Source organism: Geotrypetes seraphini, chromosome 3 (genome assembly GCF_902459505.1).
Source record: "Geotrypetes seraphini chromosome 3, aGeoSer1.1, whole genome shotgun sequence".
NCBI classification, from domain to species: domain Eukaryota; kingdom Metazoa; phylum Chordata; class Amphibia; order Gymnophiona; family Dermophiidae; genus Geotrypetes; species Geotrypetes seraphini.
Window position 1 is genome coordinate 65,305,852 of NC_047086.1, and position 26,678 is coordinate 65,332,529.

At 43.1% G+C, this 26,678-nt stretch overlaps 1 protein-coding gene across 9 annotated transcripts in view; it reads left to right on the top strand.

Annotated features, from left to right (window-relative positions):
• DST (dystonin) overlaps window positions 1-26,678 on the top strand; it is an 883,569-nt gene that overhangs the window by 285,024 nt on the left and 571,867 nt on the right. The gene's annotated exons all lie outside the window — the stretch shown is intronic.

The window sequence follows — 26,678 nt, forward strand, 5'->3', positions numbered from 1 at the left end:
TACTCACTTTGAATATCATGTAAGAAATTGAAATGTTCTAAAATGAATGGTGGTGTTAACTTTCATAGCTTTTATGATTATCATCTATCTTTTTTAAAAAAAACTAAGACAAGGATCATAGTGGTTAAGAGAAGCTGATAAGGTCACTGCACCCACTTGGATATACTATGAAAAGCACAGATGCAACATGGATCAACTATATTACCTACCATTTATTTCATCACTAAAGTCTTCAGATGATGGCATTATAGTTTTCTATCTAAATCTGGATTTAAACTGATACTAAAATCACTTCCAACAATGTATGGCATAGTACCATTAATTATTATAAAATGTGCCAGTTTTTCAAAAAAGAAAGTGCAGTCACTATTTGGACTATATACATTAATAATAATGATTGTGGGTTTTGTTTTGTTTTTTTATTTAACTCAAGATGGACTTTAACCCATCTGCCATTACTGTCATTAGAATGTGAAATAATATTATCATCAGGTCTATTTTTTTTAAGGCCACCCCATTCTTTTTCTCTAGTGCTGGAGAAAGAAAATGGGTAGTGACCATTTTGTTGATAGTTTAGCTGATTCAGTAGCAGATAGGTGAATATCTTGAAAGAATATGATATCGGGTGCGAATTTAGAAGCATAGCTGAGTATTTTTTTATGCTTTATAGGGTTAGAGAAACCTTTGACATTAAATGAAAAACAAGTTAAAGCCATCATTACTTGCTATATAGCACATACTATTTAATGCCATGAACCCATAATACTAACAATATATTATAGCAGGTACTTTAGCTAGATTGTGAGCCTTTGAGACAGATAGGGTAGTTTTTCTCAAGTACCTAATTTCATTTTAGTTTGATACTTTGTAAACCACTTAGGTCAGTAAAATGCAGGAGCGATATATCAAATCTTAAACAAACATAAACATAGCATATGAATAGCATAACAGACATGTATCCATGTGTGAGAAAGTAATATGCTTCATGAAGTCCTTGGTGTAGCCAAACATTGGAATTAGTTATCATACTAATTTTGTATTACAATCTATGGGCAAACCATAGATTGAAATTAGCCTAAGCATTCTAAGGTGGTAAAACTATAACACAGAGTAGTTGAAAGCAGCATAACAATATAATATACAGATGTAATTCCCAATCAATATCAAACTAGTACATAAGAACATAAGAATAGCCTTACCAGGCCAGACCAATGGTCTATCAAGCCCAGTAGCCCATTCTCACAGTGGCCAATCCAGGTCACTAGTACCTGGCCAAAACCCAAGGAGTAGCAATATTCCATGCTACTGATACAAGGCAAGCAGTGGCTTCCCCCCATGTCTTTCTCAATAAGACTATGGACTTTTCTTCCAGGAACTTGTCCAAACCTTTCTTAAAACCAGCTATGTCATCTGCTCTTACCACATCCTCTGGCAATGCGTTCCAGAGCTTAACTATTCTCTGAGTGAAAAATAATTCTTCCTATTAGTTTTAAAAGTATTTCCCTGTAACGTCATTGAGTGTCCCCTAGTCTTTGTAATTTTTGATGGAGTGAAAAATCGATCCACTTGTACCAGATATTGTTGGAATGGAATAATATCTATGATAAAGCAAAGCAAAGACATGCAAATATTGACCAGCAGTTAGATTGCTACTAATGAAGCTTGTAGGACATGCAATTAGTAAACAAAATATTAATCGGATGTATAAAAATTTAGGTTTTTCTATGTCACTGGGATGATGTTCAAAGGGGTTGATGAAATCCTTTGTATTATTTTTGACAGTAACATGCAGATGTGCTGAGTAAAACATCCCATACTTCATACTGAAAACTTTCAATTAAGATCTATAAGCAAGCAGGTGCTTGCATAATTTAATAATGGTCTTACTCAGATCTGGAACAAAAAGTATATTATTGCCTTCATATTCAATTGGAGCACACATCCTGGCCCTTTGAATAATTTCGATAACTTGACTATAACAGAGCAGGTGGACAAAAATTGGGCTTGGGTACTTATTGTGTGGTGATCTCTTAGACAGTACCTGACGTGCACGATCGATTTCCAGATTCTTTTAAAAATTGAATATCAAGGATTTGAGGTAGAAAGGCTGCCAGAAATTCCACCAAATCACATGCTTCTCTACCTTCGAGAAGGCCCAAAATGCAAAAGTTGTTTTGACAGGTTCTATTTTTGGCATCCTCCAAGTCCACTCCAATTATATGATGCGTGACAAAAGTTTTTATATTTTCCTCAGCTGTCTTCAATTTATTTTCTATCGTAGTTACATGGTTTTGAAACTGTGCAAATTCTTATTTTAAAGTGTTAATCTCACATTTTATGTCTCTGATATCTTGTTTGGTATGAGGCCTTGTCTTCAATCCTACTTAAACTGTTTTTGTTTTTTTAGGAGAAGGTGGCTCAGCATTCTTTCATTTACCAGATTTGCCTGCTGACATAATTATTATCTCACTAAGGGGTCCTTTTATTAAGGCATGCTAACCGATTTAGCGCACACTAAATGCTAAGGCGCCCATAGAATATAATGGATGCCTTATCATTTAGCGCAGGCTAAATTGGTTAGCACGCCTTAATAAAAGTACCCCTAAATAAGTTGTTGCTGAACTGAGATTTGCTTGAAAAGATGCATATTTACTTCTTAAAAAAAAAAATTGCCAGTGTAGAAGGCTCAAGCTGTCATTTGCTACAGAGCTCATTAGCGCCCCCAGTCAACCAATTTCTAATCTAGTCCATAACCTTGGTCCCATTCTTAGACTGCTCAATTTATTTATGAGCCTTCTACGTGGAACATTATACCATGGCTTTTCTAAAATTTAAGTAGACCACATCCAAGATATTCCCTTAATCTAGTTCTCTGGTTTGTCAGAGAATTCAATAAGCTTTGTTTGGCATGATCTACCACTGGTAAAACTGTGTTGCCTTGGATACTGCAGATGAATCAGTTGTAAATAGTTTGCTGTCCTTTCCTTCAGCAACTTCTCCATTACTTTTCTTACCATCAAAGTAGGGCTAATTAGCCTGAGGTTTGCATCTCTTCTCTGTTATCACTTTTGTGAAAAATGGCCAAAGCCACCCTTCTCCAGAATCCCTTCTGTGACCAAAGATCTATTACACACATCATTCAATGGATCTGCCAGTACCTCTCCGAGGTCCCTTCATATCTTGTGATAGGATTATGCAGTTAGAAAATATGTTAAATAAATAAATATAAAACATAAACAAAAACTGTGGATACAGATGTTCTGCAGATAATTTATTAAACACTGACATATAGAACCATAAAAATTCAATTAAAAAAGTACAAAGATAAAAAATACTGTGATAAAAATCCAACCGGACCCTACACGGTCCGTGTTTTGGTGAACACGCCTTCCTCAGAGGTCCAATGGTTTGCAACCTCACATATAAAGAATTGGACTGAAAACAGTCTATTGTCTTTAAACATGTGAGCAAAGAACTCCGTAGATAAGCTGAAGTAGCAAAAAAATAAAAAAAATAAAATAAAAAATGCTACTTTTTCCACAGAAAGGGTGAAGAAGGCCTGGTTTGGCTTCCTTGTGGAGGTGTGGAGACAAAAAGTCTATCTGAATTCAAGAAAGCTTCGGACAAGTACACTGGATCTCTAAGAAAGAGAGAGGAGGGGATAGTAGATGGCATGATTAGGCAGATTAGATAGCCCATATGGTCTTTATCTGCCTTCCCTTTCTATGTTTAAATGTTTTGCTATATATTATTTGAATTTATTTACCATATTTTTTTGCTCCATAAAACGCACCTGACCATAAGATGCACCCTAGATTTAGAGGAGGAAAACAAGAAAAAAACCCATTCTGAACCAAATTCTCCCTGCCAGGCTATGTACCCAACCCCACACTCCTTGCTAAGCTCTGCATCCTGTCCTTCCTCTCTGCCAGGCTCTGCACCCTGTCCCCCTTCTGGTAGTCTAATGGTAGGTCAGACAGGGCACAGGGCAGCCAGGGACAGGGCAGGCAGGCCTAGTGGCTGGCAGGCAGGTAGAGACCGGGCAGGCAGGCAGGCCTCCCCCCTCCCAGGCATCCCCCCCCAGGCAGGCAGGCCCGGCCTCTCGCTCCTCCCTCCCTATTTTTAATTTGGCAGGGCAGGCAGGCCCCTGACTCTCCCCCTGCACCTATTTTTAATTCAGTAGGGCAGGTCCCGGCCTCCCTCCCTCCCTCCCCCCCATTAATTTTTTTAAATTCTGGCATCCTCCCTTGCTGGACGTGGCTGCCTGCCTGGTCCCCGCCGTTTCCTGCAAGCACTGACAACTGACACGGCTGCCTCCGAGTCCTCTTCTTTTCCCTTACAGCAGATCGACGCACAAGGCTGCCCACCTGGTTCCGTGCTGCTTCCCGTAGGTGGGGTGAGGGAGGCCTGGAGCTGCCCTGCCGAATTAAAAATAGGTACGGAGGCAGCAGTGTCAGCTGTCAGTGCTCGCGGGGACCAAGCAGGCAGCTGCATCCAGCGAGGGAGGGCGCCAGAATTAAAAAAGGTAAAGGGGGGGTGGCTGTTGGGTATTCGCTCCATAAGACGCACCTTTATTTCCACCTCCTTTTTGGGGGTTGAAAAAGTGCATCTTATGGAGCGACAAATATGGTATTTTCTTTTTACTTAGGATCATTTTTTCTGCCACAGAAAATAGTAATCCATCATTAAAGAATAGCCTTTTATTGCCCATCTACCACCTTGACAGTGGCTTTTTCTTTATCTCTGTTTTCTTTATCTCTGTAGAGCTTTTTGGAAGAAGGTTTGAACTAGGAATAAAATAGCCTTGAATATATTCTTTCAGAAAAGACAGCCATGAATAAGTATCCTGGCTTTTCTGAAAGGGTATAACTAGGCATATTCACCTTTCAGTGTTACCACAGAACTATGATTCCATCACTGCCAGCATAATGCCTTCCAGGTCAACGATTTTGTTAGGTGGGCTCCAAGCATTCACAGCCATGACTTTTTAAATATCTCCCTCTCTCATGCCTGCTTCTTTCTTTTCTTGCTCTGCGAGTATGATGCCTTATTTTTTATGCAGGTGACTTTGGGCTTTTATTCTCTTAGGGGTGGAAGATAGAAGAGGTTAATGGAACATTTTTAGTAGGGTTCTGCAGCCCTGATGTTATCCTTACTGACTTTTAGACACCCAAAGAAACATTCTCTCTAGTATTCCTTCTGTGCCCAGGAAGGCATTGACAGGAGATGATATGAGAACAATTTGGCTTTTATTTCACTCTTGGAAATGACTGCCAGGAAATCAATCATGTTTTTATTTGAGATATTTTATATGGAAGGAAATGTCTTTATCCATGCAAACCTAGTAGTATATCCTGTATTGTGCAATTTAGATAAATATGGAATTCTTCAGTTGACTGGGTGACAAAGAGTCAAAAATGTTTATATTGTAGAAGAAGTGAGTTAGGGGAAATGTGTTTCAACAGGACAGGCATGATAGGGAGCAGTTGAAGCTGAGTACCTGTTTTGGGAAAGACCAGCATAGCACTGTGAGGCGAATGTACATGAGGCTAAAGTACCAGAGGACACAGGAATAGGTAAAATAAGCTGAAAGATGATGGTTTTTGTAGGGCTTTTGCCTGCAGGAATACAGGTACTAGTGTGAAAACATGATGAACTACTGAGGACATGAGAAAAAGAATTTGCTTTCATAGAAGATGCCATGAAAGCTAAGAAAGTACAGTGCAACCTAGGAAACATTGACATAACATATCATGAAAATACTATAATGCCTCTTTTTGAGCCATGGAGTGGCCATTTCTTGAAATCATGTGTACCTCTGGCTGCCTTATCTCAAAAAGGATTACAGTACTCCCCTAAAATTCACCTTGGTTCCATTCCAAGAACCCCTATGAATTTTGAAAAACCGCAAATGCAGTTTTTGGCCTGTCAAAAGGCAAGGGAGACAGGAGAGGGCAGTTGAAGAAAATCACTCGTGGTCTGCTCCAACCGCCTCTTCCTGTAGTAAAGTCGGGCTACACCAATCAGGAGCTGCTATGACACGCAGCTCCTGATTGGTGTAGCCCGACTTTACTACAGAAAGAGGTGGTCTGAGCAGACCACGAATGAGCAAGTCTGCGAACCGCGGGGGAACACTGTGTAGCAAAACTAGACACATGCAGAGAAAGGTGATGAAAATGATTGAGGAGTGTCCAACCTTGGTACTCGAGAGCCATAATCCAGTCAGGTTTTTAGGATTTCCTCAGTGAATGTGTTTGAGATCTGTTTGCATGTACTCCCTCCACCGTACGCAAATAGATCTCATGACAAGGCGGAGTACGGATTCTTTTCCATTCCCCTGATGATGTGTCTGGCGAAATGGGGTGCTCCCGTTGGGTTTTGATTACAAGCAGTTTTTTGTCTTTTAGATTTGAACAGCAGTGGACACAGTTTTGGACCAGTGGTATAAGTGGCCTTTTTTCTTTTTGCTGCTGGTGTTGTTGTTTGTGTCCTGGGATTCCTGTTACTGTTTTCTCTGCAACCTGCTATTCGGGATGAATTTGAATTTTGCCTCAGTTAAGTGGAGTTTTTTCTGACTTATGACTGGTGTTAACTGATGCATTTGTTTGCATTTATTTGTGCTAGCAGTTGGTTTATAGCCTTATATGGGCATTAATGAGGTCTTTTTCTCCACTATATTTGTTTGGTGGCTGCTGTGATTAAATTTTTTTTCCTTATAGCAATAGAGGAGCGGTTTGTTTTATAAGTATTACTTGAGTTGTTTGCTGCTATCTCTTTTTTCTATTTTTGTAAGAAATCTTTAAAACCCAATCTGGTGATGGCCGAGGTTGGACACCCCTGTAAGATGGAACAGCTCCCCTGTGGATAAAATCCCATAGGAGGAGCTTTAGGCATCCGGGCCAATCGGAGCCTTAGGCCCTTCACGATGCATCCGGGGAGAGGCCTGAGGCTCTGATTGGCTCAACTTAAGGCCCCTCCCATGGGAGGGGCTTTATACAACCTTCGCTGCTGTCCGCTAACCTCATTTCCATGTGCGATTTTTAAAAGAATGTCTTGGGGTTTTTGGGATTTGGTATCTAAACAGCTGCGTTAGCAGACCGTCGTTTTTTAACGCAGGTTTTTGAAAATCCTGTCCTGAATGAGGAAGCCAGTAGGGAGCAATGTAGAGCTGTGAAACGAGGGAACGTGGCTATATTAACAACTGTGGAGGAAGAGAGGTTGAATTTTGAATAGATTATGTAGGAGAAAGATGCTTCAACAACAGACTTATGAGGAGATGACAAGAGATTATTGTAGTTGTGTTCAGAAAGGATATAATAGAATTTTGGTGAGAAAAAAAACTTGTGTTTAGCATTATTTTGAATGTGGATAGAAAAGGAGAAAGTAAGTCAGGCAATCTTGAGGTTGTGAGGTCGAAAAATATGGAAGGTGGACAGTGAATGTAGGAAGGAATATAAGAAGTTAAGTCTTAGTCATCTTCTGTTTAAGGGTACTGTGTACCCTTGGGTAAAACCTAGGGAGCCAATATTCAGACCACAGGAGGCAGGCTGACTAACTCTGCAGTCGATGCTGGCTGTAGATATTCATTGCCAGGCTGCTTCCGGTGACTGGTATTGAATATCCGGTTTCTTTTTGGCCGGCTCAAACTTACCGGCTAAGTCTGTTTAAGAACATAAGAACTGCCATACTGGGAAAAACCAAAATCGGGCAGAAAGACTATGGGGGCAATTCTATCACTTGGTGTCTCGATTTAGGTGCCAGAATAGTGCTCCTCACTGAGCACTAATTCTTTAGCAGCATCTGGGCATGCCCAAGCCATTCTAGAATGCAAATGTAAAGCTGCTTTGGCATGCCAAGCTTGGGGTGTGACCACTATGGCTGGCATAAGTTGGCATGCCTAATGACCATGCAATGCTTGTAACTGATAAGATAGTATTTTATAAGTTGTACATGTCACTTAGCGACACACCCATGACTCTGCCACATGTATACCCTCTGTCAGTTACATGCTATAGCACTTACCTTATAGAATAGTGTGCAGTGCACTTCTTATGCATGCAAGATACAAGTAATTCTATGTATCCAACTATAGAATTGCTCTGAATGTCTACAGGAGATCTGCAGATAAAACTCACATATTATGATGTGAGTCAGCAGCTCTTAATTATTTTTTAGTTATTGCCACTATCATAACACAGAAAACTGTGAATAACTTCCTTTTTGTGATGCTGCAGTTTTAGTGTTAATGGACTCTGGCATTTTCTATTAAAACATGTGAAGTCTGCTCACACTGCCGTGCCTGCAATCTGCCATCGTCCAAAAAGCTCTCGACATTGGTTATTCTGTGCACATTTAGTCGGTGGAAACATGTGGAGGAGACATTTACTTATGCAGCAAAAAAAAAAGTAATAAAACATTAATCTGGTTCACCGGAGGTACACAGGTAAGCTATTTATTTTAGTAACACGGAGTGAGGCTTAGAAGACATTGGCACATAATTGCAAGGCTCTTGGCCTTTTCCTTGTTTGTTTAGTTTAGTTTTTGAAAGAAATTAGGCACTCCACATAAGGGAGAGAGCGAGGCTTTATGGTTTTTAAGCTCATGTATTGAATAGAACTTTCAAAGATGGAGAATAGGCTGCTATTAAACACTACCATGTTATAACATGTTGTAGCTAATCGGGCACAGGCATGATTAAATAACCCGCAGGCCATGCATAGTGATGCCAGAATGAGCAATTGTATGCCGAACACCTGAAGCGAAGCGAGGGAAAGAAACCAAATATTAAGCAGTGTCAAGCCCAGAAGTGCTAAGGGATAGGTTATATATAAAATAAAATTACTTGTCACAGCTAGTTTGTACTTGCTATTTGTTTTTTGGAAAAATACTATTTTCTAGTGAAGAGCAATGGAATGGAAAACCAAGCATAGAGCGCTTCAATTCGATATGCCGTGAATTGACTTTTGCACTTCCAAGTATCTGCACTGTGCAGCATGCAGCAGCCAACAATAACTTTATTGGGCAGACTGGACAGGTCATGTTGGCCTTTCTGTGTCATCCTTTAATAGGAAGCCCTTTTGCTAAACTGCATAAATGCACATTTAGGCCCTGATTCTATAAAAAGCACCTAGCTCCTTGGCGCCGTTGGGCGCAGTTGTCAATCATTCCCTGGGTGCCGCTTGTGGAATCAAGCCTAGCGGCACCTAAGCACTCTTAGACACTGGTAGGCGTTAAAACCTTAGGTGCGCTGCCGTTTACGCCAGGGTTTTCTTGATCTAAATGAGTGTGCCTAAGTGAAACCACACTCAGAACCTTCCGCCTAATGTGTGGCGGCGGCCAAAAAAGCAAACAGAATGCTAGGAATTATAAAAAAAAAAGGGATGGTTAACAAGAGTAAGAATGTTGTAATGCTCTTGTATTGCTCCATGGTGCGACCTCACCTGGAGTATTGCGTTCAATTCTGGTCTCCTTATCTCAAGAAAGATATAATGATGCTAGAAAAGGTTCAAAGAAGAGCGATCAAGATGATAAAGGGGATGGAACTCCTCTCGTATGAGGAAAGAATAAAAAGGTTATGACTCTTCAGCTTGGAAAAGAAATGGCTGAGGGGAGATATGATTGAAGTCTGGACTGGCCACCATGAGAATGGGCTACTGAGCTTAATGGACCATTGGTCTGACCCAGTAAGGCTGTTCTTATTTATTTATTTATTTATTCATTCAGTTTTCTATACCGTTCTCCCAGGGGAGCTCAGAACTGTTTACATGCATTTATTCAGGTACTCAAGCAATTTTCCCTCTTATGTTCTTATGACCTAAATTCACCCCTAACCATGTCTACTTGCTGGTACCTCAAAATGGTAGGTAACATAGTAACAAAGTAAATGACGGCAGTTAAAGACTCAAATGGTCCATCTAGTCTGCCCAACCATACATGCTCCATAAATTAATCATTTAATTTAAATGGTCATTTTTCTTACATATTTCTGGGCCAGAAACCCAGGGCTTAGATTTTATCTACTGGAGTCTCTGTCAAAGCTTGCTCCAGCCCATCTTAACCATCCCAGCCATCGAAGCCCTCCCCAGCCCATCCTCAACTGAATGTCCGGCTCATAGACAACGGCGCGAAAGACAAAGGCGCGCCGACAACTGAGCGCAAGACGGAGGCGCGCGCCGAAGAAAATTACAGTTTTTAGGGGCTCCGACGGGAGTTTTTGTTGGGGAACCCCCCCACTTTACTTAATAGACATCGCGCCGGCGTTATGGGGGGTTTGTGGGTTTGTAACCCTCCACATTTTACTGTAAACTTAACTTTTTCCCTAAAAACAGGGAAAAAGTTAAGTTTTCAGTAAAATGTGGGGGGTTACAACCCCCCACAATGCCCCCACAACGTGGCGTGATGTCTATTAAGTAAATTGGGGGGGGGATCTCCCCCATGCCCCCCCGTCGGAGCCCTAAAAACAGTAATTTTGAGCGGCGTGCACCTCCGCGCTGCGCTCAATTGTCTGGGCGCGCCTTTGTCCCGGCACGCTTTTGACCTGACACCGTTATGTTTCAGCTTTACAATGGATCTTGAAGTATTTACAAAGTACCTTGAGCTAGTAGATCAACCTGTTGTTTGCTGTTTCTGCTTCTTCTCTTGTGCTTGTATGTCATTGCTGGAGAACAGTGAGAGAATGCTTTTAGCTGTAAATAACAGAATGCCTCATCTATTTGCTTGCTTACTCAACATGGTTCTAGCCAGCACAGGAATGCTTTGGAAAGGATTCATTGCAATTGGCAGTATAAATTGTTTTCAGGGATAAATGTACAAGGGACTTAGTAACCAAGAAATATTTTGATACTTTCTATGTTTACATAAGACTAAACCCTAGTTAGATCTTTCAGATTTGCAAAGCAATTTGACTGTCATATTTGCAGCCTTTGCTGCGCCTTTATAATTGCTTATTTATCCAACTGTTTGTTGCGAATACCTAATATAGGGCTGTGTAATGGCATGAGCGGGGTGGGGTCTGGGCTGGTCCCAAACAGCCAGACATAAGCACAAGAAGGTAAAGAAAAATTATTTATTAAATGAAAAGGAAAATCCTGCACCCTGTTACTTCACAGGGCCAGGCATATAATAAGCAGTTTTTTTGGTTCAAAAGTCTTGAGGTGGACCTGTGGCTGACAGGACCCAAGACATGTTTTGTGGTTTGTAACAGCTATGCCCCAAATACAGTCTTGTAACAGTCTTTCTTCAGTCAGGTAACAAGGTTTGGTCCTAGCCTGATCTGAGTCAGATTCCCAAGTATTCAGCAAGAAAAGATTTGGCTTACCTCAGCCAAGCAGATCATCTACCTGACTAGCTGACTCATTCAAATATACGATTATGTTTAATATTTATAATCTTTTGTAAACCATGTAGAACTTTTTGGTAATGCGGTCTATAAGTATAATGTTATGTTATGTTATCTAGTGTTTGTTGTTAAGGAGTATGCTGGGGTCCCTTCTTCCTCCTTTTGCCTCTGGGCCTCTCTAACCTAGTTCTAGCCCTGCTTCCTATACTTCCTAGTAGCTGCTTCCCTGACTCCTCCTTCCCATGTTACTTCCTCCTAAGGAGGAGCTACCTATGTTAAGGTGGTTCTGATGTTGTGAGGGAGTATCCAGCAGGGGGAATGGTAGACTCCTGTAGACTCCCTCACATACCCTCCCCCTCAGTTCAACCCAGCTGAATGCCTGCCATGTTGGTCCATTGAGACCAAGAAATCAGCATTTGCATTCTCTTGGCCCACCCAATGTTCTGTCTCAAAATTGAAGACTTGAAGGTGAAGAAACCACCTCATGATATGTGTATTAGATTCCTTGTTGCGAGCCATCCACTGAAGGGTAGCATGGTCTGTGACTAGCAAAATGTGTCGACCCAGTAAATATTATTGGCATGTTTCCAAGGCCCATTTGACAGGGATTCTGTCTCAATCATTGCATAGTTCCTCTGCCTAGCTTGTGGCTAATGTAGACCACTAGATGTTCTTCCCCATTCACCTCCTGAGCTAGGATGGCCCCCAAGTCCAACTTTTGAGGCATCTATATCGCAAAAGGTCAACTGATGTCTGGGCCAACCAGCACCTGCTCTGAGCTTGGAATGCTTTGTTCAACTCTGACGTCCACCGCACTTTTTCTGGGGCATTCTTCTGTAAAAGGTGTGTCAGGGGTTCTGCTTTTTCAGCAAGCCCTAGGTTAAATCATCTGTTGTATCCTATGGGCCCTAAAAAGGCTGACACTTGCTTCTTGGTCTGGGGTACTAGCACCCTGGTAATGGCTTCTACCTTCCAGATCTGGAGTGTCACTAGGCAGTTCCCAACCAAGTATCCCAGGTACTGAACCTTCTGACCATCCAGGAAGCATTTTTTTTTCTTTTCATAATCTTTATTCATTTTTACATCTTACAACAAGTGTATCAATAAATTGACAATTGAAATTAAGTACATCACTTGAATTTCTTTCATATTTAACAGTAATACATAAAATTTAACCCCTTCCCTCCCACCCTTAGCATTTTTACAGATTGGCCGTTAACACAGTGCTCTGCAAACTAACCAGAACTGCTTCCACTTGGATAAGATGGGTCCTCCAGTCCTTCCTATAGATGACAATATCATCTAAGTAGGCGGTCAAATAATCCCCATGCAGACTGAGAAGACAGCACTGTAAACTTCAACAGGCCTTGAGGTGTGGAAAAATTATGTTCTCTTTTGGCCACTGGCACAAGGGGTACCTGCTAATATTTCTTGGTCAGGTCTAGGGTAGAAATGAACTAGGCTCCTTCCAATCTCTCAATGAGTTTGTCAGCTCTTGGCATGGGATACACTTCCAGCTTGGAGATAGTATTCACCTTCCAGAAATCAATATAAATCCGGATTATCTCATCTGGTTTTGATACCAGCATGATGGGGGAAGACTAGTTATTTTCTGACTCCTCGATAACACCTTGCTGGATCCAGCATGTCTGAAACTTCCTTTGCTATAGCCTGCTGCCAAGCTGCCGGGATCTGATAGGTCCGCTGCCGGTCTACCACTCCCGACTCAGTGATAATGTTATGAGTTATCAGGTGGGTCCGTCCAGGCTTAACACATCTTGGTTTTGCTTTATCAATTGTTCCAGGTCAGCTCTCAGTGGAGGTCATCTCTCAGTGGAGGTCCCATCCCAACCCCTAGCCTGTGCAGCATCTGTCTCCCAACCCCCCCCCCCAGTATAGCATCTGTCCTTCCCTTATTCCCAACTCAAGCCCCCACTCCTCTCAGCTGGATCCAACCTCTCCCCAGTTCCCAATTTCCCCCACCTACCAGCTCCCCGCTGCTGTATTTTAAACTATTTGGGCAGCTGGAGGCGCAATAAAGCCAGCCTCCCGCCATCTACCTGCCTCGGAAGTATTCTTTCTGCAGTGTTCTGTTTTTATGTTTATATTTGGTCTTTTTACTACTGTTATGCTTGAGTGAATCTCTTCATAAAGTCGGTAAATAAATAAGAGAAATACAACAATTGATAGGAAAGAGGGTAGGGAATGAAGAGTTTGGGGGGGAGGGGGCGACGACCAGAAAAAACTACCTATGCAGGCTGATTATGCAAGGTGTCTCCATTTGGTTGAGAGGGGAGGCAGAAGAAAGAGGACATTACATCTTAATAGAACAGGGTTATCTCAGTCAAAAATGTTGTGGAAAAGAAAGGGATTGGGACTTGTATATCACCTTTTTGTAGTTACACAACACTTTGAGCATTTTCCCTATCTGTACCGGTGGGCTCATAATCTTTCTAATGTACCTGGGGCAGTGGAGGATTAAGTGACTTGCCCAGGGTCACAGGGAGCAGTGTGGGGTTTGAACCTACAACCTTAGGGTGCTGAGGTTGTAGTTCTAATCACTAGGCCATAGTCTAAATTTTTCATGCCTGCCTTGAATCTTTCCAGAGAAGTTTCTAGGCGAAGAAAGGGGGAAGAGTGTTCCAGAGGATGGGCCCAGTCACTGAGAAAATACTATGGTGTGTAGTGTTGTAGGTAGCATGGATTGAATGACCAAGAGGTTCTGTTGCAATGAGTGAAGAGAACGAGTTGGTCTGTAGTGAATTAGTGGGTCTAGAATATTCACCCTTTGCTTTTTTTTTTTTTTTTTTGGCTCATCCAGGTTGCCATTCCCTCCTAAACAGATTCATCTCCTAAATAGAAGCCTCACTAAACTTCCTAAGTTTTATTTTCCCTCAGTCTATTTCTTGTGTAATATGTTGTTCCCTCATTTTCCACATTCTGCAACTCGTTGATTGTCCAGCTTCTATTCACTGGGTTGCATACATGAGAGCCATATTTCTTACTTAAGTTTCATATTTTCTTCTTATCTATTTCTTGTGTAATAAGTGGTACCCTCACTTCTTGCATTCTGTAATTTGCTGATTGTCCAGCCCTCTTCGATGTGAACTGCCTAGAAGTCATCTGACTATGGTGGTATAGAAGAATAAAGTTATTAATATTATTTCCTTTAGTTTATCCACAACCTTGTATTTGCAATCTATCTCTGAAAACAGGCGTGATCCCGGAGGATTGGAAGATAGCCAACGTTACGCCCATCTTTAAAAAGGGATCAAGAGGTGACTTGGGAAACTACAGACCGGTGAGTCTGACCTCGGTTCTGGGGAAAATGGCGGAAGCACTGATAAAAGACAACATCGATGAACATTTTGAAAGAAACAAACTTCTGATAACCAGCCAACATGGTTTCTTCAAGGGGAGATCGTGCCTAATGAACTTATTGCACTTCTTCGAAGGAATTAACAAACGGATGGACAGAGGAGACCCCATAGTCATCATATATCTAGATTTCCAAAAAGCCTTTGACAAGGTACCCCATGAACGCCTACTTCGGAAACTGAAGAACCATGGGGTGGAAGGAGACGTACATAGATGGATCAGAAACTGGTTGGCGGGTAGGAAACAGAGGGTAGGAGTGAAGGGCCACTACTCGAACTGGAGGAGGGTCACGAGTGGTGTTCCGCAGGGCTCGGTGCTCGGACCGCTGATATTTAATATGTTTATAAATTATCTAGAAACAGGGACGAAGTACGAGATAATAAAATTTGCGGACGACACCAAACTATTTAGTGGAGCTCGGACTAAAGAGGACTGCGAAGAATTGCAAAGGGACTTGAACGAACTAGGGGAATGGGCGACGAGATGGCAGATGAAGTTCAGGGTTGAGAAATGTAAAGTACTACATGTGGGAAGCAGAAACCCGAGGTACAGCTATACGATGGGAGGGATGTTATTGAAGGAGAGTACCCAAGAAAGGGACTTAGGGGTAATGGTAGACATGACAATGAAGCCGACGGCACAGTGTGCAGTGGCCGCTAAGAGAGCGAATAGAATGCTAGGTATAATCAAGAAGGGTATTACTACCAGAGCGAAAGAAGTTATCCTACCGTTGTATCGAGTGATGGTGCATCCGCATCTGGAGTACTGTGTCCAATATTGGTCGCTGTACCTTAAGAAGGATATGGCATTTCTCAAGAGGGTTCAGAGGAGAGCGACACATCTGATAAAAGGTATGGAAAACCTTTCATACACTAAGAGATTAGAGAAACTGGGACTCTTTTCCCTGGAGAAGAGGAGACTTAGAGGGGATATGATAGAGACTTACAAGATCATGAAGGGCATAGAGAGAGTGGAGAGGGACAGATTCTTCAAACTTTTGAAAAATAAAAGAACGAGAGGGCATTTGGAAAAGTTGAAAGGGGAAGTTCTTCTTTACCCAACGTGTGGTGGGCACCTGGAATGTGCTTCCAGAGGGAGTAATAGGGCAGAGTAAGGTACTGGGGTTCAAGAAAGGATTGGACAATTTCCTGCTGGAAAAGGGGATAGAGGGGTATAGATAGAGGATTACTGCACAGGTCCTGGACCTTTTGGGCTGCCGCGTGAGCGGACTGCTGGTCACGATGGACCTCAGGTCTGACCCAGTGGAGGCATTGCTTATGTTAGTTTATCACGTTGATTCTTCCTGCATTCCCTTTGATTTTTTTTGCTTGCATTTGACCTTGTTCTCTGTTCATCCTTCCCTCTTACCTTCCCAGAATATCTGTTTAAACATTCAGTACCACATGCTGTTGCTTTACAATCTGTCCAGCTTTCAGTGCTGCTGCTGAGGCTACATGGTAAACATAACAGTGTTTCAATTAATTACAGTTGACTGGATTAAAAAAAAAAAGAGAAAGGGAGCCTGTGGGGTTTGGGAAATTGCCAGTCACAGTGTTGACATGTGTATCTTGATATGACAGTGCAGGAGGGAACATAGGCTGCAGATTTAGAATGGAGGAGTCAGATTGTAATGTCTGAGAGACACAGCAGGCTTTTTTAATTACTAACTTGTTAATTTATTTCTAGAAAAGGGAGGGGATAGTTCAACACTGATTACCCCTTTAATAACTACTCTGTAGGATTAAGTGATAGTGTAACAAGTCAATACTTAGCAGAACAAATCAAAAACAGCTGCTACTTAATAAGTATGAAGTGATCAGTAGAGAGACCACTACTAGCTGTTTCCTTATTTATTTATTTAATCGATTTCTATCCCATCCTCCTGGGAACTCAGAACGGATTACAAGCTAACATTCACACTATGGCAGATTAAATTTAATGTGGACAAATGCAAAGTGATGCACATTGGGAAGAATAAGCTGAATCATAGTTACCGGGATGCCAGGGTCCACCTTGGGGATTAGCGCCCAAGAAAAGGATCTGGGTGTCATTGTATTCAATACAATGAAACCTTCCAGCCAAAGTGCGACGGCGGCCAAAAAAGCAAACAGGATGCTGGGAATTATTAAAATAGGGATGATTAACAAGATTAACCCCTCTTTTACGTAGCTGTGATAGCGTTTTTAGCACATGCTAAACCCGCGCTACACGGCTAGAACTAACGCCAGCTCAATGCTGGCATTAGGGTCTAGTGCGCGCAGCAATTCAGCGTGTGCTAAAACCGCTAGCGCAGATTAGTAAAAGGAGCCCTAAAAATTTTATAATGCCCCTGTATCGCTCCATGGTGTGACCTCATCTGGAGTATTGCGTTCAATTCTGGTCTCCTTATCTCAAGAAAGATATAGTGGCGTTAGAAAAGGTTCAAAGAAGAGCGACCAAGATGGTAAAGGGGAACTCCTCTCGTATGAGGAAAGACTAAAACAGTTAGGGCTCTTCAGCTTGGAAAAGAGACGGCTGAGGGGAGATATGATTGAAGTCTACAAAATCCTGAGTGGAGTAGAATGGGTACAAGTGGATCGATTTTTCACAACGTCAAAAATTAGAAAGACTAGGGGGACACTCGATGAAGTTACAGGGAAATACTTTTAAAACCATTTGGAGGAAATTTTTTTTCATTCGGAGAATAGTTAAGCTCTGGAACGCGTTGCCAGAGGATGTGGTAAGAGCGGATAGCATAGCTGGTTTTAAGAAAGGTTTGGACAAGTTCCTGAAGGAAAAGTCCATAGTCTGTTATTGAAAAAGACATGGGGGAAGCCGCTGCTTGCCCTGTATCGGTAGCATGGAATATTGCTATTCCTTGGGTTTTGGCCAAGTGCTAGTGACCTGGATTGGCCACCGTGAGAATGGGCTACTGGGCTTGATGGACCATTGGGATGGATGACTTAAGAGACTGGGATTGTTCTCCCTTGAGAAAAGGAGACTGCGAGGGGATATGATCGAGACTTTCAAAATACTGAAAGGAATCGACAAATAGAGCAGGAAAAAAAATTATTTACAATGTCCAATGTGACATGGACAAGAGGACATGGACTGAAGCTAAGGGGGGACAAGTCCAGGACAAATATCAGGAAGTTCTGTTTCATGCAAAGAGTGGTGGACACCTGGAATGTGCTCCCAGAGAAGGTTATTGAGGAATCCACCGTTCTAGGATTTAAAAGCAAACTAGATGCACATCTCCTTACGAGAGGCATAGAGGGATATGGGTGACTAAAATTACGACAGGTGTACACCTGGCTGGGCCTCCGCGTGTGCAGATCGCCGGACTTGATGGAACGAAGGTCTGATCCGGAGGTGGCAGTTCTTATGTTCTTATGTATGTTACATTGGACAGTACTTTCGGCAATACAATGTAATACAATATACTACAGTAACATAATGACAAGGCTGGGCAGTATAGTAACTTAAGGACAACTTGGGGTGGGGACATTCATAGGAAATTCCTTGGCAGGTATTACAGTAGATTGGACCAGAGGGTCTCCAACTAGTGGTTGTTGGCAGGAGATAGTTTAGAGGAGATTGTTTGTGGGCTGGACTTTTAGTTGAAGAGAAAGGTCTTCACAGCTCTTCGGAAGGTCATTAATGAGTTCTGTGATCTGATTTGTGGAGGGAGTTTGTTCCAAAGCTGTGGGATGAAGTGGCTGTAGGAGAGTTTGTGGGCGGTCTCTATCAGAAGAGACCTTTCTGGGGGGGATACACAGTCTTCTCTCTGCTCTAGAGTGGAGGAGGCAGGTAGGGGTATTCAGGTGTAGCTTGGAACTTATGTAGGCTGGGGTGGTGGCGTGGAATCTTTTATGCGCTATTACAATGTGCAGCGTTTGTTGATTGGTAGCCAGTGTTCTGTGCGAAGGGCTGCGTTTTGGACTCGCTGGAGGCGTTTATATGTATTAAACAAAAATGTTGGTGTAGAAAGAAAAAATAATTTTACTAAACTAAACTAAACCTTAGGTTTGTATACCGTGCCATCTCCACAAGCGTAGAGCTCGGCACGGTTTAATATACTAATATACAAATCATGGTCATTGCCCTCACTTTCTCAAGGATGGATTTTCCAGCAAGGGTTTGCAAATTCTGTGGTAGAAAATGACAGAATTCATCACCGTCCCCGCGGATAACTGCTGGAAACCATGTCCATGCCATTCTTTAGTGTCTATCTCAACCTCAGTCCTTCTACACCAGCATTCTTTAATGCAAGGCTTGAGGGTCAGTGGCTGGGCCCATCCATACTCTGATTCTTATCTGACCCAAGTATAGGATAATGAACCCATTGTGACATCACTGATGAGGTTGGCTCTTAGGCATTGGTGGAATGGGGCATTATGACATCACAGTATCTGCTCTGGATACCAGACACTGTCATTCGTTAGAATGATAATCTCATCCTCAGTCCTTCTACACCAGCATTCTTCAATGCAAGGCTTGAGGGTCAGTGGCTGGGCCCATTCATACTCTGATTCTTCCCTCTCTCCTTAAAGAATGACATAGGGATGGTTTCCTGTGGTTATCCGCAGGGACGGGAACGGTGATGAATTCTGTCACTGTGTCATTCTCTATTCTGTGGCTCTTCTTGCAGCTGTAACATCACAGTAGCAAATGATTTATTAGAGTATAAAGATTTATCAACTTTGATTGATGCATTTGTTACTACAAGGTTGAACTACTGCAGTTTGCTGTGCTGTGCTGTACTGTGGTTTGCCCAAATATCAACTGAAAAAATTACAAATAGTATAAAATACATCTATTTGTTTACTATGTTATAAGAAGGCCTTTGGATTAAGCTAGTCCCTTGATGGAGGGAATTTCATTGGCTAATCACACACAGAAATAGGAATTGAGTCTGGGGGCAGCTGAAGCCAGATGATATGTCTGATAGGCCTTGGAAACTTGGAGATGAGCTGGAAAATAGCGATACTGGTAATTGTAATACCAAATTCCATCGTCACCCTTGGATGGTATTGGCTCACGCTTGCTGTGGACAGTAGTGAGGAAGCCAGGGCTAAAATGTGAAGGCTGCTAACTCTGACTAAGTTAAGGCTGGGTGTTTGATTGTGATCACTGCTTCTCCCCATCTCTGACTTGCACCGTTATGCTCTGCGTGCCAGCTAGCAAACCTCAGGGCCAGCCCATAATCAGTTCTCGCTAAGATTGTAATTTGATAACATTTAGGGTTAGATTTTCTAAAGTGAGTTATTACATTAGTAAGTGCTATGAAATCTAAATAAAGAGAAACTGGATGCGCCCGAGGTCTCTTTCTCTGTTGACTTCCCCTTGAAGTTAGAATTGCATGGTGCCCATATTCTCATGCTACCTGCTGGCCTTGGGCTGTTTCAGTGTCAGAAAGAAACCTACGCACTGACTTCCTCTACTGAGAAGGAATGAAAAAGGAAAACTGCCTTCAGCAGCAATGGCAGCAACCTCCAGTACTTCCAACTTCTTTTCTGCAAGTGGCTCTGAGCTAGGGAGTAGAGGTGCATGCGGTTCATAGACAACCCCGTGAAAGACAAAGGCGCGCGCCGACAACTGAGCGTAAGACGGAGGTGCGCGCCGAAGAAAATTACAGTTTTTAGGGGATCCGACGGGGGGTTTTGTTGGGGAGCCCCCCCAGTTTACTTAATAGAGATCGCGCCGGCTTTATGGGGGGTTTGGGGGTTGTAACCGTCCACATTTTACTGTAAACTTAACTTTTTTCCTAAAAACAGGGAAAAAGTGAAGTTTTCAGTAAAATGTGGGGGGTTACAACCCCACAATGCCCCCACAACGCGGCGCAATCTCTATTAAGTAAAGTGGGGGGGTTCCCCCCCACGCCCCCCGTCGGAGCCCTAAAAACAGTAATTTTAGGCGGCACGCACCCCCGCGCTGCGCTCAATTGTCTGGGCGCGCCTTTGTCCCGGTGAGCTTTTGACCTGACACCGTGCATGCTGGTCTGGGAACTGAAGTCTAAAGGGACAGTGAGCCTAAGATTTGTGGCACTGATGAGTGGATTTGAGGCATGGACTCCAGATGCCCTTAGCTAACGGCAGCACCATGGGGGATGGCAGCAGAGGGAGTGCGGCTACTAGTTAGAGCGGGAACAGTGTGCAAAAAAACATTCCCACTTTTGCATAAAGCCAGCCCTGAACTATACCCAAGTATATGGTAGAAAATGTCAAAAGCTCCATCTCTACCCACAATGCCTTGTATTATGGTCCTATAAAGAGATTTTCATTATTTTTTTCTTTGTATGTATTGGGTCTCCTATCGTTAACAGTATCCTTCTGTTTGTTATGTACTAGGTGTGTGTGAATGTTTATATTACAATTTTCTATTCTCCTATCTTTGGTTTGGACTAATGTCTGGCTTAATCCTCTCTAAAGCAGTGTTTCTCAACTCTTTCCTCACGCACACCTGGCCAGTCGGGTTTTCAGCAGTGCCACAAAAAAATGTGCATGAGATAAATTCACAGAGAACAAAAAAAATAACAAAACCCCAGATGATTACAGGAACAGTTAAAAACATTTATTTTAAAAAATATATGCATCCAAGAATGACTTATTAGCTGTGCGTATCTTTTGGATATTTTTCTTGAATTTTAGGCTGCACTACTGCTCTGTATGGAGTTGATGTGTGGACTCCTGGGGAAGGTTTTCTATACTGAAACATGGGCTGTTTAGGGTTCCAGTGTTTCACTGCACATCGCCTACCATAGAGTACAACTTACCAATCATACTTAGATTTTTTTAAAAAAATTAACGATTTTAACTTTTCCTGTAATCATCCAAGTACTACCATGTTTCCTCGAAAATAAGACTTTGTTTTATACTCATTTGGGGCCCGAATAAGGCACTAGGTCTTATTTTCGGGGTATGCACATTATCTCTCCCTCTCCTTCACCCCAATTCTTCCTCTTTCCTTTCTCTCCTTCACATGTGCAGCATCTTTCCTCCCATCCCCCTGTGCAGCAGAAATTTGCCCAGCTTCTATCCATCCTTCCCTGCCTCCCATCCCTTGTGCAGCAGAACCCTTGAGCACCCCCCTCCCCCGTTCCCACCGCGCAGCCGAACCCCTACTGACCCTCCATCCTTCCCTCCCCACCGACCGGGAGTGAGCCCCTACCTTCAACCGAAGCAGAATTGAGTCAGCAGCACTCTAAACAGGCTGCTTGGCCTTGTCCGTCGGGGATGATGTCATCAGTAATGCAGCTGAGTGAAATCCCCGACGGATAAGGCCAAGCAGCCTGTTTAGAGTGCTGCCAGCCCGACGCTGCTTTGGATGAAGGTAGGGCTCGCTTGTGGTCGGTGGGGAGGGAAGGATGGAGGGTCAGAAGGAGTTCGGCTGGGGAGGGGGAGGGCGATTCCCAGGACTAGGGCTTATTTTTGGGGTAGTGCTTATATTAAGACCTACCCCGAAAATGATGCTAGGGCTTATTTTCAGGGTGGGTCTTATTTTCGGTGAAACACAGTACGTATTTTTTTGTTTCACTGTTCTCTGGAGACAAGCAGGGGATATGCAGGCACACTTGTAGGTGAAGTCCGCTGACGAAGCCTATGTGCTGGTGCTTTCCCCTAGCTAAGTAAGCTTTACGTTTACTGGGCATGTGCAGGAGTCAGTACTCTTACCGCTCCGCCCCATGGAATGCCAATTTTTTTTCTAACTGCTCCTAACGGGTTGCAGCTCTCTCCTCAATTTTTTCTCATTGACAGAAAACCAAAAAACAAAAGTAATTAATAATAATAACTAACAATAATAATTAAAATAGAGAGACAAATTATAACAATTCAGCGCGAAATAGGTGAGTTTTAACCAAGCGTTAAAAAAAAATCTGAGAAGATTGACTGCTTCGTGGCAGCTCTTTTTTAGCTGTCAAACCTTTTCAATTTTAGCGCTGCTATTTTAACAGGAGGGCGCTAGGACCGTGAAGCTTCTATTTCTAACTTCCTTATCAAAGCCGTGATGGACAGTGGCTCGCAGTTAATTGGCGCTGGAACTTCTCCTCAGGCAAGTCAGCAAAAAGTGCCAACACCGCCTCTAGCTCCCTCCCCCCAAGACCCTGTTTTGCAGTTCTCTGCATTTCTCGTGTTGTGGAATTTTTGGTCCTCTTTTTTTTGTTTATGAGATAAATTTGCAAACATGTGTAACCTTATCTCATGAAGTGGCTGTGTGTGTCACCAGAGGGGTTGAGATACACTGTCTAAAGAAAAGGTATAGAATGCTATTAAAAACTTTAACAGAATAGTAATAGCATTCAATGAAATTACTGGGATGAATCATGTTTTTGTAATCCACACATTTCTTGACACTGAAGTCATCTTATCTTGAGCCAGCTCCTGTTTAATCCTTCAGCATTCATCTCTCCAGGTTATGGTGCTGTGGTTTGTTTTGGAAACCTACCATATAAGGCATATATGTCCTCATTACAATACATAAAGCTAAAACAACAAGAAAATCCTCTAAAACATGGAAATCATACTTAATTCTTTGAGCTTGGAGGCATTTCAACTCCTGACATAATTTAGCTTAGGATTATCCAGTACAGACTTAAAACCACATGGATCTGTGCACATTTTAAAAACAGAGAGTGACTCCACCCGTGCACCATACAGAACACAGTGACTCATCTCAGTGGATCTGAGCAAAAGGCGCCAAGCGCACAGTTACTGAAAAATAATTGCTTGAACGTTATTGGAAAAAGTAGTGTTTTGGAGCTCCACCCAGAACAAGGCGTTTTGTTTGTTTCTTATGCTTTCAGATTCAGAGATAAGTATTAAGAACAACATTAGAAAATAAACAAAAATTGCAATTAATAGTTAATCAAAACAAGATGGTGTTATCCTTGAGGCTCTCTGTAGTAAAAAAGTCAAGATGATGCATTCATAAGCAATTACGAACCAAACAGTTGTATAAATTAAGCAAACAATAGCATGTGGCAGGGTGTGTATATCAGCAATCTGGAGCACATCCTAGGTGTGTTCCCCAAAGATATTAAAGACTCTGGGGTCGATATCCAAAGTGATTTAACCAGCCAGAAACGGCTCCTGGTAGTTAAATCGCCTATATGGGGCCAACCGCTAATTTTGAATCGCATTTAATTGGTTAGTGCTGCTGAAAATATCTGGTTAGCGCCGAACTGAAAACTGGCTATTTTGGAGATGTTTCTGGGGTGGAGTCAGTACTTGGCCAATATTTAGCATTTAATCGGTGAAATTAACTGAATAAATAGGATGGCATAAAAGTCAGTCCCGCGCTAATCACGTGTTAAAAAAATAAACTGGCCAATATTCAAAGTGAATTAATTAGCCAGGAATGGCCGCTGACCAAGTTAGCCCGGGGGGGGAGTGGGGGTGTTATAGGGGCAAAGTCTAGTTAGCTGTCCTATCTGTCCCCTGATTTTTACTAAACCGATGTAGAGGTTTCTACTGCGGCCTGGACACTTCGTTAGCCCACGGATGAATAAGTCTGAATATTGACTTAGTTCATTTTGAAAACATAAATGTCTGAAAAGTGGCAAATGGACTTTTTTTTTCATCAAATCGCTATTTTCAAAACCCATTTTTAAGACGGTTTTCTATGCAGGTCGTTTGCAGTGTATCTAAATCTTAAGGGTGCAAGTTGGAAGGCAAAAAAGAGGACGCTTGAGGCTGGACCTGCTTCAATAACATTAAGTGCCAAATAGGTAGCCAAACTGATCAGATGACCACTGGAAACATGAAGGCATTCCCCCCCTCTTTACTCCCCCAGTGGTCATTGACCCCTCTCACACCCCCAAAGATGTGAATGAAACAGTACGTAGCAGACTGTATGACAGCTTCTGATGTTATGGCCATTCCTATTAGAACAGCAAGCAGGTTCCTAGAGGTTTGAAAAGGGGCAAAATGTCCATTCTTGAAAAGTACATCTAATATATATATATACAGTGGAACCTTGGATTACGAGCATAATCCGTTTCAGGAGCATGCTCATAATCCAAAATGCTCGTTTATCAAAGCGAGTTTCCCCATAGGAAATAATGGAAACTCACTTTGATACGTTCCCCCTCTCACCCCGATAACCGGCATCGCTCCCCCCTGCTCGCAAAGGCCCCCTCGCTGCAACCGGCACCCCCCCCCCCGCGTGAACCAGCCCCCCCGCCTGAACAACTTAAACTCGGAAATAACGTGACAGCGGGTCTGATCTGTAGCTACAAGTGCTTGAAGTTCAGATCTAAAGATCCAATTCCAAAGGTGCCTTACAAATGTTAAACACAGCAGCATGCATGACTATGAAGCTGTTTGCACCAGATGTTACACTCAACCCTACTCCGGGACTTACCTCTGCAAAGAAACGCTCCCAGGAGGCAACAGAAAAATGACCCGAGGCGCCAGCTGATCCTCCTGGAACTCCCCAAAACACCCATGTCTAGGGTCTGCACTCCAAGAAAGGTGACGGCAACAGCAGCGGGAGGGCAAGATCTTCCGGCACCGGCTCAAAAGGGAAACGCCTCGGTGGGTTCCATGCTCGGGCCAGCCGGGCGGGCACATGTGCAGCGCTTGGAACTTACTCGCGCACAGCCCCGGCTCCCGCTTTCATCACGTGCTGCAGTCCTTCCGATGCCCCTATGGCTCTGCCCACGAGGGAACTTTTTCAGGCCAGGCACACATGGAGGGGAGTGTGGGGGGGGGGGGGGGGGCAAGGGGGAGGCGGGTCAGCTTCCCTTTGAGGTTGCAAATGGGAACAATTCCGAGACGAGCATCCTCAGGCAGAGCTGCCTCCTGCCCAGGTTGATTAAAAGCAGAGGAGTTGAATTGTGATGGTTGGGGTGGTTTTTTTTTTTTTTTAAGCGCTTGGAGTCCTCTTTCTCTTTTCTTTTTACTTCCTGGCAGACAATCCCCCTTGTTTCTATCTCAGCCTTTTCCAAACTCTGACCATCTCCCCCCTCCCCCCCCTGTCTGGCACCGGCACGCAAGTACAGATCGTGCCGGTGCCTAGAAGATCTTCCAGCTTCTGCCTGCCTTGAGCATGCATCTGCGCATGCTCAAGGCAGGCAGAAGCCGGAAGATCTTCTAGGCACCGGCACGATCTGTGTCTGCGTGCCGGTGCCAGACGGGGGGAGGGTAAGTTTAAGTTGTTCGGACGGGGGGATGGTTCTCGCGAGGGGGGGTGCCGGTTGGAGTGAGGGGGCCTTTGCAAGCAGGGGGGAGCGATGCCGGTTATCGGGGGGAGTGCTTGCAAATCAAGCCAACACTCGGTTTGCGAGTCAAAAGTTTGCTAAGTGTTTTGCTCGTCTTGCAAAACACTCGCAAACCGGGTTACTCGCAAACCGAGGTTTGACTGTATATATACACACACACACATACACTGTATATATATTTGAAAATCTTCTATCTGTACGTCCATGCATTTGATCATCCAGACCACCACTACGTCAATCTTTATACCACATTCTCGACCAAAAATTTGTCCAAGTTCTAAATGCCCAGAACAAGACCTTTTGGACGTGGGAGTGTGATGGACTGGCCACCCAGACATGGCAACAGAGCAGAGGGGCACCTTATAGGGAGCTGCGGATAGCGTAGCTGGTTTTAAGAAAGGTGTGGACAAGTTCCTGGAGGAAAAGTCCATAGTCTGTTATTGAGAAAGACATGGGGGAAACCACTGCTTGCCCTGTAAAGGTAGCGTGGAATATTGCTACACCTTGGGTTTTGGCCAGGTACTAGTGATCTGGATTGGCCACCATGAGAACGAGCTATTGGGCTTGATGGACCATTGGTCTGACCCAGTAAGGCTATTCTTATGTTCACAAAAAGGGTGCTACATAAACATCTTACCAGAACTACCTTATATAGAGTATTGGTTGAGCCTCTCAAAATATCCCCCAAACCCACCTATCTACACCCCCAATAGCCCTTATGTTTGCAGGTGACACCTATATGACAGTACAGTAAGGTTTGGT